The sequence below is a fragment of the Bufo bufo genome, chromosome 3 (genome assembly GCF_905171765.1).
Source record: "Bufo bufo chromosome 3, aBufBuf1.1, whole genome shotgun sequence".
NCBI lineage: Eukaryota > Metazoa > Chordata > Amphibia > Anura > Bufonidae > Bufo > Bufo bufo.
In genome coordinates, this window is record NC_053391.1 from 497384530 (window position 1) to 497399635 (window position 15106).

Below are 15106 nucleotides of genomic sequence, written 5' to 3' on the forward strand. Positions count from 1 at the left end.
ATTCTGCGCTGACATAAGGCCAGATTCTCTGTTACGGGACCTCTCTCCTCTGCCTGGGTGCCTGGGCCTAAATATGTGACAGTGGCCTGTTCCAGTGATGGGTGACGTGAAGCCTGATTCTCTGCTATGACATGAAGACTGATTCTGCGCTGACATAAGGCCAGATTCTCTGTTACGGGACCTCTCTCCTCTGCCTGGGTGCCTGGGCCTAAATGTGTACAGTGGCCTGTTCCAGTAGTGGGTGACGTGAAGCCTGATTCTCTGCTATGACATGAAGACTGATTCTGCGCTGACATAAGGCCAGATTCTCTGTTACGGGACCTCTCTCCTCTTCCTGGGTGCCTGGGCCTAAATGTGTGACAGTGGCCTGTTCCAGTGGTGGGTGACGTGAAGCCTGATTCTCTGCTATGACATGAAGACAGATTCTGTGCTGACATAAGGCCAGATTCTCTGTTATGGGACCTCTCTCCTCTGCCTGGGTTCCTGGGCCTAAATGTGTGACAGTGGCCTGTTCCAGTGGTGGGTGACGTGAAGCCTGATTCTCTGCTATGAGATGAAGACAGATTCTGTGCTGACATAAGGCCAGATTTTCTGTTACGGGACCTCTCTCCTCTGCCTGGGTGCCTGGGCCTAAATGTGTGACAGTGGCCTTTTGCAGTGGTGGGTGACGTGAAGCCTGATTCTCTGCTATGACATGAAGACAGATTCTGTGCTGACATAAGGCCAGATTCTCTGTTACGGGACCTCTCTCCTCTGCCTGGGTGCCTGGGCCTAAATGTGTGACAGTGGCCTGTTCCAGTGGTGGGTGATGTGAAGCCTGATTCTCTGCTATGACATGAAGACAGATTCTGCGCTGACATAAGGCCAGTTTCTCTGTTACGGGACCTCTCTCCTCTACCTGGGTGCCTGGGCCTAAATATGTGACAGTGGCCTGTTCCAGTGGTGGGTGACGTGAAGCCTGATTCTCTGCTATGACATGAAGACAGATTCTGCGCTGACATAAGGCCAGTTTCTCTGTTACGGGACCTCTCTCCTCTACCTGGGTGCCTGGGCCTAAATATGTGACAGTGGCCTGTTCCAGTGGTGGGTGACGTGAAGCCTGATTCTCTGCTATGACATGAAGACAGATTCTGTGCTGACATAAGGCCAGATTCTCTGTTACGGGACCTCTCTCCTCTGCCTGGGTGCCTGGGCCTAAATGTGTGACAGTGGCCTGTTCCAGTGATGGGTGACGTGAAGCCTGATTCTCTGCTATGACATGAAGACAGATTCTGCGCTGACATAAGGCCAGATTCTCTGTTACGGGACCTCTCTCCTCTGCCTGGGTACCTGGGCCTAAATGTGTGACAGTGGCCTGTTCCAGTGGTGGGTGACGTGAAGCCTGATTCTCTGCTATGACATGAAGACAGATTCTGTGCTGACATAAGGCCAGATTCTCTGTTACGGGACCTCTCTCCTCTGCCTGGGTGCCTGGGCCTAAATGTGTGACAGTGGCCTGTTCCAGTGGTGGGTGACGTGAAGCCTGATTCTCTGCTATGACATGAAGACAGATTCTGCGCTGACATAAGGCCAGATTCTCTGTTACGGGACTTCTCTCCTCTGCCTGGGTGCCTGGGCCTAAATGTGTGACAGTGGCCTGTTCCAGTGGTGGGTAACGTGAAGCCTGATTCTCTGCTATGACATGAAGACAGATTCTGTGCTGACATAAGGCCAGATTCTCTGTTACGGGACCTCTCTCCTCTGCCTGGGTGCCGAGGCCTAAATGTGTGACAGTGGCCTGTTCCAGTGGTGGGTGATGTGAAGCCTGATTCTCTGCTATGACATGAAGACAGATTCTGTGCTGACATAAGGCCAGATTCTCTGTTACGGGACCTCTCTCCTCTGCCTGGGTGCCGAGGCCTAAATGTGTGACAGTGGCCTGTTCCAGTGGTGGGTGACGTGAAGCCTGATTCTCTGCTATGACATGAAGACTGATTCTGCGCTGACATAAGGCCAGATTCTCTGTTACGGGACCTCTCTCCTCTTCCTGGGTGCCTGGGCCTAAATGTGTGACAGTGGCCTGTTCCAGTGGTGGGTGACGTGAAGCCTGATTCTCTGCTATGACATGAAGACAGATTCTGTGCTGACATAAGGCCAGATTCTCTGTTATGGGACCTCTCTCCTCTGCCTGGGTGCCTGGGCCTAAATATGTGACAGTGGCCTGTTCCACTGGTGGGTGATGTGAAGCCTGATTCTCTGCTATGACATGAAGACAGATTCTGTGCTGACATAAGGCCAGATTTCTGTTACGGGACCTCTCTCCTCTGCCTGGGTGCCTGGGCCTAAATGTGTGACAGTGGCCTGTTGCAGTGGTGGGTGACGTGAAGCCTGATTCTCTGCTATGACATGAAGACAGATTCTGCGCTGACATAAGGCCAGATTCTCTGTTACGGGACCTCTCTCCTCTGCTGGGTGCCTGGGCCTAAATGTGTGACAGTGGCCTGTTCCAGTGGTGGGTGACGTGAAGCCTGATTCTCTGCTATGACATGAAGACAGATTCTGCGCTGACATAAGGCCAGATTCTCTGTTACGGGACCTCTCTCCTCTGCCTGGTTGCCTGGGCCTAAATGTGTGACAGTGGCCTGTTCCAGTGGTGGGTGACGTGAAGCCTGATTCTCTGCTTTGACATGAAGACAGATTCTGTGCTGACATAAGGCCAGATTCTCTGTTACGGGACCTCTCTCCTCTGCCTGGGTGCCTGGGCCTAAATGTGTGACAGTGGCCTGTTCGAGTGGTGGGTGACGTGAAGCCTGATTCTCTGCTATGACATGAAGACTGATTCTGTGCTGACATAAGGCCAGATTCTCTGTTACGGGACCTCTCTCCTCTGCCTGGGAGCCGAGGCCTAAATGTGTGACAGTGGCCTGTTCCAGTGGTGGGTGATGTGAAGCCTGATTCTCTGCTATGACATGAAGACAGATTCTGTGCTGACATAAGGCCAGATTCTCTGTTACGGGCCTCTCTCCTCTGCCTGGGTGCCTGGGCCTAAATATGTGACAGTGGCCTGTTCCAGTGGTGGGTGACGTGAAGCCTGATTCTCTGCTATGACATGAAGACTGATTCTGCGCTGACATAAGGCCAGATTCTCTGTTACGGGACCTCTCTCCTCTGCCTGGGTGCCTGGGCCTAAATGTGTGACAGTGGCCTGTTCCAGTGGTGGGTGATGTGAAGCCTGATTCTCTGCTATGACATGAAGACAGATTCTGCGCTGACATAAGGCCAGTTTCTCTGTTACGGGACCTCTCTCCTCTACCTGGGTGCCTGGGCCTAAATATGTGACAGTGGCCTGTTCCAGTGGTGGGTGACGTGAAGCCTGATTCTCTGCTATGACATGAAGACAGATTCTGTGCTGACATAAGGCCAGATTCTCTGTTACGGGACCTCTCTCCTCTGCCTGGGTGCCTGGGCCTAAATGTGTGACAGTGGCCTGTTCCAGTGATGGGTGACGTGAAGCCTGATTCTCTGCTATGACATGAAGACAGATTCTGCGCTGACATAAGGCCAGATTCTCTGTTACGGGACCTCTCTCCTCTGCCTGGGTACCTGGGCCTAAATGTGTGACAGTGGCCTGTTCCAGTGGTGGGTGACGTGAAGCCTGATTCTCTGCTATGACATGACGACAGATTCTGTGCTGACATAAGGCCAGGTTCAATGTTACGGGACCTCTCTCCTCTGCCTGGGTGCCTGGGCCTAAATGTGTGACAGTGGCCTGTTCCAGTGGTGGGTAACGTGAAGCCTGATTCTCTGCTATGACATGAAGACAGATTCTGCGCTGACATAAGGCCAGATTCTCTGTTACGGGACCTCTCTCCTCTGCCTGGGTGCCTGGGCCTAAATGTGTGACAGTGGCCTGTTCCAGTGGTGGGTGACGTGAAGCCTGATTCTCTGCTATGACATGAAGACAGATTCTGTGCTGACATAAGGCCAGATTCTCTGTTACGGGACCTCTCTCCTCTGCCTGGGTGCCGAGGCCTAAATGTGTGACAGTGGCCTGTTCCAGTGGTGGGTGATGTGAAGCCTGATTCTCTGCTATGACATGAAGACAGATTCTGTGCTGACATAAGGCCAGATTCTCTGTTACGGGACCTCTCTCCTCTGCCTGGGTGCCGAGGCCTAAATGTGTGACAGTGGCCTGTTCCAGTGGTGGGTGACGTGAAGCCTGATTCTCTGCTATGACATGAAGACAGATTCTGCGCTGACATAAGGCCAGATTCTCTGTTACGGGACCTCTCTCCTCTTCCTGGGTGCCTGGGCCTAAATGTGTGACAGTGGCCTTTTGCAGTCGGTGGGTGACGTGAAGCCTGATTCTCTGCTATGACATGAAGACAGATTCTGTGCTGACATAAGGCCAGATTCTCTGTTACGGGACCTCTCTCCTCTGCCTGGGTGCCTGGGCCTAAATGTGTGACAGTGGCCTGTTCCAGTGATGGGTGACGTGAAGCCTGATTCTCTGCTATGACATGAAGACAGATTCTGTGCTGACATAAGGCCAGATTCTCTGTTACGGGACCTCTCTCCTCTGCCTGGGTGCCTGGGCCTAAATGTGTGACAGTGGCCTGTTCCAGTGGTGGGTGACGTGAAGCCTGATTCTCTGCTATGACATGAAGACAGATTCTGTGCTGACATAAGGCCAGATTCTCTGTTACGGGACCTCTCTCCTCTGCCTGGGTGCCTGGGCCTAAATGTGTGACAGTGGCCTGTTCGAGTGGTGGGTGACGTGAAGCCTGATTCTCTGCTATGACATGAAGACAGATTCTGTGCTGACATAAGGCCAGATTCTCTGTTACGGGACCTCTCTCCTCTGCCTGGGAGCCGAGGCCTAAATGTGTGACAGTGGCCTGTTCCAGTGGTGGGTGACGTGAAGCCTGATTCTCTGCTATGACATGAAGACAGATTCTGTGCTGACATAAGGCCAGATTCTCTGTTACGGGGCCTCTCTCCTCTGCCTGGGTGCCTGGGCCTAAATATGTGACAGTGGCCTGTTCCAGTGGTGGGTGACGTGAAGCCTGATTCTCTGCTATGACATGAAGACTGATTCTGCGCTGACATAAGGCCAGATTCTCTGTTACGGGACCTCTCTCCTCTGCCTGGGTGCCTGGGCCTAAATGTGTGACAGTGGCCTGTTCCAGTGGTGGGTGACGTGAAGCCTGATTCTCTGCTATGACATGAAGACTGATTCTGTGCTGACATAAGGCCAGATTCTCTGTTATGGGACCTCTCTCCTCTGCCTGGGTGTCTGGGCCTAAATATGTGACAGTGGCCTGTTCCAGTGGTGGGTGATGTGAAGCCTGATTCTCTGCTATGACATGAAGACAGATTCTGTGCTGACATAAGGCCAGATTTTCTGTTACGGGACCTCTCTCCTCTGCCTGGGTGCCTGGGCCTAAATGTGTGACAGTGGCCTGTTGCAGTGGTGGGTGACGTGAAGCCTGATTCTCTGCTATGACATGAAGACAGATTCTGTGCTGACATAAGGCCAGATTCTCTGTTACGGGACCTCTCTCCTCTGCCTGGGTGCCTGGGCCTAAATGTGTGACAGTGGCCTGTTCCAGTGATGGGTGACGTGAAGCCTGATTCTCTGCTATGACATGAAGACAGATTCTGCGCTGACATAAGGCCAGATTCTCTGTTACGGGACCTCTCTCCTCTGCCTGGGTGCCTGGGCCTAAATGTGTGACAGTGGCCTGTTCCAGTGGTGGGTGACGTGAAGCCTGATTCTCTGCTTTGACATGAAGACAGATTCTGTGCTGACATAAGGCCAGATTCTCTGTTACGGGACCTCTCTCCTCTGCCTGGGTGCATGGGCCTAAATGTGTGACAGTGGCCTGTTCGAGTGGTGGGTGACGTGAAGCCTGATTCTCTGCTATGACATGAAGACTGATTCTGTGCTGACATAAGGCCAGATTCTCTGTTACGGGACCTCTCTCCTCTGCCTGGGAGCCGAGGCCTAAATGTGTGACAGTGGCCTGTTCCAGTGGTGGGTGATGTGAAGCCTGATTCTCTGCTATGACATGAAGACAGATTCTGTGCTGACATAAGTCCAGATTCTCTGTTACGGGGCCTCTCTCCTCTGCCTGGGTGCCTGGGCCTAAATATGTGACAGTGGCCTGTTCCAGTGGTGGGTGACGTGAAGCCTGATTCTCTGCTATGACATGAAGACTGATTCTGCGCTGACATAAGGCCAGATTCTCTGTTACGGGACCTCTCTCCTCTGCCTGGGTGCCTGGGCCTAAATGTGTGACAGTGGCCTGTTCCAGTGGTGGGTGACGTGAAGCCTGATTCTCTGCTATGACATGAAGACTGATTCTGCGCTGACATAAGGCCAGATTCTCTGTTGCGGGACCTCTCTCCTCTGCCTGGGTGCCTGGGCCTAAATATGTGACAGTGGCCTGTTCCAGTGGTGGGTGACGTGAAGCCTGATTCTCTGCTATGACATGAAGACAGATTCTGCGCTGACATAAGGCCAGATTCTCTGTTACGGGACCTCTCTCCTCTGCCTGGGTGCCTGGGCCTAAATGTGTGACAGTGGCCTGTTCCAGTGGTGGGTGACGTGAAGCCTGATTCTCTGCTATGACATGAAGACAGATTCTGTGCTGACATAAGGCCAGATTCTCTGTTATGCGACCTCTCTCCTCTGCCTGGGTGCCTGGGCCTAAATATGTGACAGTGGCCTGTTCCAGTGGTGGGTGATGTGAAGCCTGATTCTCTGCTATGACATGAAGACAGATTCTGTGCTGACATAAGGCCAGATTTTCTGTTACGGGACCTCTCTCCTCTGCCTGGGTGCCTGGGCCTAAATGTGTGACAGTGGCCTTTTGCAGTGGTGGGTGACGTGAAGCCTGATTCTCTGCTATGACATGAAGACAGATTCTGTGCTGACATAAGGCCAGATTCTCTGTTACGGGACCTCTCTCCTTTGTCTGGGTGCCTGGGCCTAAATGTGTGACAGTGGCCTGTTCCAGTGGTGGGTGACGTGAAGCCTGATTCTCTGCTATGACATGAAGACAGATTCTGCGCTGACATAAGGCCAGATTCTCTGTTACGGGACCTCTCTCCTCTGCCTGGGTGCCTGGGCCTAAATATGTGACAGTGGCCTGTTCCAGTGGTGGGTGACGTGAAGCCTGATTCTCTGCTATGACATGAAGACAGATTCTGTGCTGACATAAGGCCAGATTCTCTGTTACGGGACCTCTCTCCTCTGCCTGGGTGCCTGGGCCTAAATGTGTGACAGTGGCCTGTTCCAGTGATAGGTGACGTGAAGCCTGATTCTCTGCTATGACATGAAGACAGATTCTGCGCTGACATAAGGCCAGATTCTCTGTTACGGGACCTCTCTCCTCTGCCTGGGTGCCTGGGCCTAAATGTGTGACAGTGGCCTGTTCCAGTGGTGGGTGACGTGAAGCCTGATTCTCTGCTATGACATGAAGACAGATTCTGTGCTGACATAAGGCCAGATTCTCTGTTACGGGACCTCTCTCCTCTGCCTGGGTGCCTGGGCCTAAATGTGTGACAGTGGCCTGTTCCAGTGGTGGGTGACGTGAAGCCTGATTCTCTGCTATGACATGAAGACAGATTCTGCGCTGACATAAGGCCAGATTCTCTGTTACGGGGCCTCTCTCCTCTGCCTGGGTGCCTGGGCCTAAATATGTGACAGTGGCCTGTTCCAGTGGTGGGTGACGTGAAGCCTGATTCTCTGCTATGACATGAAGACTTATTCTGCGCTGACATAAGGCCAGATTCTCTGTTACGGGACCTCTCTCCTCTGCCTGGGTGCCTGGGCCTAAATGTGTGACAGTGGCCTGTTCGAGTGGTGGGTGACGTGAAGCCTGATTCTCTGCTATGACATGAAGACTGATTCTGCGCTGACATAAGGCCAGATTCTCTGTTACGGGACCTCTCTCCTCTGCCTGGGTGCCTGGGCCTAAATATGTGACAGTGGCCTGTTCCAGTGGTGGGTGACGTGAAGCCTGATTCTCTGCTATGACATGAAGACTGATTCTGTGCTGACATAAGGCCAGATTCTCTGTTACGGGACCTCTCTCCTTTGTCTGGGTGCCTGGGCCTAAATGTGTGACAGTGGCCTGTTCCAGTGGTGGGTGATGTGAAGCCTGATTCTCTGCTATGACATGAAGACAGATTCTGCGCTGACATAAGGCCAGTTTCTCTGTTACGTGACCTCTCTCCTCTGCCTGGGTGCCTGGGCCTAAATATGTGACAGTGGCCTGTTCCAGTGGTGGGTGACGTGAAGCCTGATTCTCTGGTATGACATGAAGACTGATTCTGCGCTGACATAAGGCCAGATTTTCTGTTACGGGACCTCTCTCCTCTGCCTGGGTGCATGGGCCTAAATGTGTGACAGTGGCCTGTTCCAGTGGTGGGTGACGTGAAGCCTGATTCTCTGCTATGACATGAAGACTGATTCTGCGCTGACATAAGGCCAGATTCTCTGTAACGGGACCTCTCTCCTCTGCCTGGGTGCCTGGGCCTAAATATGTGACAGTGGCCTGTTCCAGTGGTGGGTGATGTGAAGCCTGATTCTCTGCTATGACATGAAGACAGATTCTGTGCTGACATAAGGCCAGATTTCTGTTACGGGACCTCTCTCCTCTGCCTGGGTGCCTGGGCCTAAATGTGTGACAGTGGCCTTTTGCAGTGGTGGGTGACGTGAAGCCTGATTCTCTGCTATGACATTAAGACAGATTTTGTGCTGACATAAGGCCAGATTCTCTGTTACGGGACCTCTCTCCTTTGTCTGGGTGCCTGGGCCTAAATGTGTGACAGTGGCCTGTTCCAGTGGTGGGTGACGTGAAGCCTGATTCTCTGCTATGACATGAAGACAGATTCTGCGCTGACATAAGGCCAGATTCTCTGTTACGGGACCTCTCTCCTCTGCCTGGGTGCCTGGGCCTAAATGTGTGACAGTGGCCTGTTCCAGTGGTGGGTGATGTGAAGCCTGATTCTCTGCTATGACATGAAGACAGATTCTGCGCTGACATAAGGCCAGTTTCTCTGTTACGGGACCTCTCTCCTCTGCCTGGGTGCCTGGGCCTAAATATGTGACAGTGGCCTGTTCCAGTGGTGGGTGACGTGAAGCCTGATTCTCTGCTATGACATGAAGACAGATTCTGTGCTGACATAAGGCCAGATTCTCTGTTACAGGACCTCTCTCCTCTGCCTGGGTGCCTGGGCCTAAATGTGTGACAGTGGCCTGTTCCAGTGATGGGTGACGTGAAGCCTGATTCTCTGCTATGACATGAAGACAGATTCTGCGCTGACATAAGGCCAGATTCTCTGTTACGGGACCTCTCTCCTCTGCCTGGGTGCCTGGGCCTAAATGTGTGACAGTGGCCTGTTCCAGTGGTGGGTGACGTGAAGCCTGATTCTCTGCTATGACATGAAAACAGATTCTGTGCTGACATATGGCCAGATTCTCTGTTACGGGACTCTCTCCTCTGCCTGGGTGCCTGGGCCTAAATGTGTGACAGTGGCCTGTTCCAGTGGTGGGTGACGTGAAGCCTGATTCTCTGCTATGACATGAAGACAGATTCTGCGCTGACATAAGGCCATATTCTCTGTTACGGGACCTCTCTCCTCTGCCTGGGTGCCTGGGCCTAAATGTGTGACAGTGGCCTGTTCCAGTGGTGGGTGACGTGAAGCCTGATTCTCTGCTATGACATGAAGACTGATTCTGTGCTGACATAAGGCCAGATTCTCTGTTACGGGACCTCTCTCCTCTGCCTGGGTGCCGAGGCCTAAATGTGTGACAGTGGCCTGTTCCAGTGGTGGGTGATGTGAAGCCTGATTCTCTGCTATGACATGAAGACAGATTCTGTGCTGACATAAGGCCAGATTCTCTGTTACGGGACCTCTCTCCTCTGCCTGGGTGCCTGGGCCTAAATGTGTGACAGTGGCCTGTTCCAGTGGTGGGTGACGTGAAGCCTGATTCTCTGCTATGACATGAAGACTTATTCTGCGCTGACATAAGGCCAGATTCTCTGTTACGGGACCTCTCTCCTCTGCCTGGGTGCCTGGCCCTAAATGTGTGACAGTGGCCTGTTCGAGTGGTGGGTGACGTGAAGCCTGTTTCTCTGCTATGACATGAAGACTGATTCTGCACTGACATAAGGCCAGATTCTCTGTTACGGGACCTCTCTCCTCTGCCTGGGTGCCTGGGCCTAAATATGTGGCAGTGGCCTGTTCCAGTGGTGGGTGACGTGAAGCCTGATTCTCTGCTATGACATAAGGACAGATTCTGCGCTGACATAAGGCCAGATTCTCTGTTACGGGACCTCTCTCCTCTGCCTGGGTGCCTGGGCCTAAATATGTGACAGTGGCCTGTTCCAGTGGTGGGTGACGTGAAGCCTGATTCTCTGCTATGACATGAAGACAGATTCTGTGCTGATATAAGGCCAGATTCTCTGTTACGGGACCTCTCTCCTCTGCCTGGGTGCCTGGGCCTAAATGTGTGACAGTGGCCTGTTCCAGTGATGGGTGACGTGAAGCCTGATTCTCTGCTATGACATAAGGACAGATTCTGCGCTGACATAAGGCCAGATTCTCTGTTACGGGACCTCTCTCCTCTGCCTGGGTGCCTGGGCCTAAATGTGTGACAGTGGCCTGTTCCAGTGGTGGGTGACGTGAAGCCTGATTCTCTGCTATGACATGAAGACAGATTCTGTGCTGACATAAGGCCAGATTCTCTGTTACGGGACCTCTCTCCTCTGCCTGGGTGCCTGGGCCTAAATGTGTGACAGTGGCCTGTTCCAGTGGTGGCTGACGTGAAGCCTGATTCTCTGCTATGACATGAAGACAGATTCTGCGCTGACATAAGGCCAGATTCTCTGTTACGGGACCTCTCTCCTCTGCCTGGGTGCCTGGGCCTAAATGTGTGACAGTGGCCTGTTCCAGTGGTGGGTGACGTGAAGCCTGATTCTCTGCTATGACATGAAGACAGATTCTGTGCTGACATAAGGCCAGATTCTCTGTTACGGGACCTCTCTCCTCTGCCTGGGTGCCGAGGCCTAAATGTGTGACAGTGGCCTGTTCCAGTGGTGGGTGATGTGAAGCCTGATTCTCTGCTATGACATGAAGACAGATTCTGTGCTGACATAAGGCCAGATTCTCTGTTACGGGGCCTCTCTCCTCTGCCTGGGTGCCTGGGCCTAAATATGTGACAGTGGCCTGTTCCAGTGGTGGGTGACATGAAGCCTGATTCTCTGCTATGACATGAAGACTTATTCTGCGCTGACATAAGGCCAGATTCTCTGTTACGGGACCTCTCTCCTCTGCCTGGGTGCCTGGGCCTAAATGTGTGACAGTGGCCTGTTCGAGTGGTGGGTGACGTGAAGCCTGATTCTCTGCTATGACATGAAGACTGATTCTGCGCTGACATAAGGCCAGATTCTCTGTTACGGGACCTCTCTCCTCTGCCTGGGTGCCTGGGCCTAAATATGTGACAGTGGCCTGTTCCAGTGGTGGGTGACGTGAAGCCTGATTCTCTGCTATGACATGAAGACTGATTCTGCGCTGACATAAGGCCAGATTCTCTGTTACGGGACCTCTCTCCTCTGCCTGGGTGCCTGGGCCTAAATGTGTGACAGTGGCCTGTTCCAGTGGTGGGTGACGTTAAGCCTGATTCTCTGCTATGACATGAAGACTGATTCTGCGCTGACATAAGGCCAGATTCTCTGTTACGGGACCTCTCTCCTCTGCCTGGGTGCCTGGGCCTAAATGTGTGACAGTGGCCTGTTCCAGTGGTGGGTGACGTGAAGCCTGATTCTCTGCTATGACATGAAGACAGATTCTGTGCTGACATAAGGCCAGATTCTCTGTTATGGGACCTCTCTCCTCTGCCTGGGTGCCTGGGCCTAAATGTGTGACAGTGGCCTGTTCCAGTGGTGGGTGACGTGAAGCCTGATTCTCTGCTATGACATGAAGACTGATTCTGCGCTGACATAAGGCCAGATTCTCTGTTACGGGACCTCTCTCCTCTGCCTGGGTGCCTGGGCCTAAATATGTGACAGTGGCCTGTTCCAGTGGTGGGTGACGTGAAGCCTGATTCTCTGCTATGACATGAAGACTGATTCTGCGCTGACATAAGGCCAGATTCTCTGTTACGGGACCTCTCTCCTCTGCCTGGGTGCCTGGGCCTAAATGTGTGACAGTGGCCTGTTCCAGTGGTGGGTGACGTTAAGCCTGATTCTCTGCTATGACATGAAGACTGATTCTGCGCTGACATAAGGCCAGATTCTCTGTTACGGGACCTCTCTCCTCTGCCTGGGTGCCTGGGCCTAAATGTGTGACAGTGGCCTGTTCCAGTGGTGGGTGACGTGAAGCCTGATTCTCTGCTATGACATGAAGACAGATTCTGTGCTGACATAAGGCCAGATTCTCTGTTATGGGACCTCTCTCCTCTGCCTGGGTGCCTGGGCCTAAATGTGTGACAGTGGCCTGTTCCAGTGGTGGGTGACATGAAGCCTGATTCTCTGCTATGACATGAAGACAGATTCTGTGCTGACATAAGGCCAGATTTTCTGTTACGGGACCTCTCTCCTCTGCCTGGGTGCCTGGGCCTAAATGTGTGACAGTGGCCTTTTGCAGTGGTGGGTGACGTGAAGCCTGATTCTCTGCTATGACATGAAGACAGATTCTGCGCTGACATAAGGCCAGATTCTCTGTTACGGGACCTCTCTCCTCTGCCTGGGTGCCTGTGCCTAAATGTGTGACAGTGGCCTGTTCCAGTGGTGGGTAACGTGAAGCCTGATTCTCTGCTATGACATGAAGACAGATTCTGCGCTGACATAAGGCCAGATTCTCTGTTACGGGACCTCTCTCCTCTGTCTGGGTGCCGGGGCCTAAATATGTGACAGTGGCCTGTTCCAGTGGTGGGTGACGTGAAGCCTGATTCTCTGCTATGACATGAAGACTGATTCTGCGCTGACATGAAGCCAGATTCTCTGCTATGGCATGAAGAGACTGATTCTCTGCTGATATGAAGCCAGATTCTTTGCTATGGCATGAAGAGACTGATTCTCTGCTGAAGTGAAGCCAGATTCTCTGCTATGGGACCTCTGTCCAATTGATATTGGTTCATTTTTATTTTTTTTATTTTTATTTTAATTCATTTCCCTATTCACATTTGTTTGCAGGGGATTTACCTACATGTTGCTGCCTTTTGCAGCCCTCTAGCTCTTTCCTGGGCTGTTTTACAGCCTTTTTAGTGCCCAAAAGTTCGAGTCCCCATTGACTTCAATGGGGTTCGGGTTCGGGACGAAGTTCGGGTCGGGTTCGGATCCCGAACCCGAACATTTCGGGAAGTTCGGCCGAACTTCTCGAACCCGAACATCCAGGTGTTCGCTCAACTCTACTCAGCACTAGTCCATATAAAGGAAGCTCTGGAGATGGAAAAAGTATAAAGAGCAAATAAACTGATAAGGGGCATTAGTTATCTTTGGTGTTAGTTATGAGCCGCTCCTCCAGTATTGCCACTATATTTCTGTGTTTTTGTCTTGTTCTATATGTAGTGTATGTGCCGTTACCTGGCATTCAAACACTCTTTTGCACCTGGTGACCTCCATCACAGGGTCTGATATGGGCGTGGCTTGCAGTCTTGGCTTTGTTCACATTGTACTAGTTGTCCTGCTAGGCGTTTGTGTGGAAGCCCGGCTGCGAGCTGGATTACATCGCCTTCAGACCGTGTTCACACCATAGGTAGCGTAGTGGTAGGACCCTTTGCCATGCTGAGTGACCGTGACGTGGTGCAATGATGGGCTCCGATATTTTCCTGACAGGAATATATTGGCGAAAGTCTCAGCTTTTATTATCTGCATGTATGACTAGCCAGTATAGTCAGTGGCATATCCGTTTGGTGCATTTTTTCTGTGATTTTATATGATTGTATTTACATCCGCACAATGCTCCGTTTTGTGTAGGATGCTCTTGTGGTGCATGTGGACCGCGCCGACATCCTCCACCGTATGCATTTTTTGCTGGGGATAGTCGTTTGCTGCGGTCCACATGCGGTGGGGCTGCTCCCCCAATGTAAAACACGCTACAGTGTTAGGGGTTGAGCCGCTCCTCCAGTATTGCCACTATATTTCTGTGTTTTTGTCTTGTTCTATATGTAGTGTATGTGCCGTTACCTGGCATTCAAACACTCTTTTGCACCTGGTGACCTCCATCACAGGGTCTGATATGGGCGTGGCTTGCAGTCTTGGCTTTGTTCACATTGCACTAGTTGTCCTGCTAGGCGTTTGTGTGGAAGCCTGGCTGCGAGCTGGATTACATCGCCTTCAGACCGTGTTCACACCATAGGTAGCGTAGTGGTAGGACCCTTTGCCATGCTGAGTGACCGTGACGTGGTGCAATGATGGGCTCCGATATTTTCCTGACAGGAATATATTGGCGAAAGTCTCAGCTTTTAATATCTGCATGTATGACTAGCCAGTATAGTCAGTGGCATATCCGTTTGGTGCATTTTTTCTGTGATTTTATATGATTGTATTTACATCCGCACAATGCTCCGTTTTGTGTAGGATGCTCTTGTGGTGCATGTGGACCGCGCCGACATCCTCCACCGTATGCATTTTTTGCTGGGGATAGTCGTTTGCTGCGGTCCACATGCGGTGGGGCTGCTCCCCCAATGTAAAACACGCTACAGTGTTAGGGGTTGAGCCGCTCCTCCAGTATTGCCACTATATTTCTGTGTTTTTGTCTTGTTCTATATGTAGTGTATGTGCCGTTACCTGGCATTCAAACACTCTTTTGCACCTGGTGACCTCCATCACAGGGTCTGATATGGGCGTGGCTTGCAGTCTTGGCTTTGTTCACATTGCACTAGTTGTCCTGCTAGGCGTTTGTGTGGAAGCCTGGCTGCGAGCTGGATTACATCGCCTTCAGACCGTGTTCACACCATAGGTAGCGTAGTGGTAGGACCCTTTGCCATGCTGAGTGACCGTGACGTGGTGCAATGATGGGCTCCGATATTTTCCTGACAGGAATATATTGGCGAAAGTCTCAGCTTTTAATATCTGCATGTATGACTAGCCAGTATAGTCAGTGGCATATC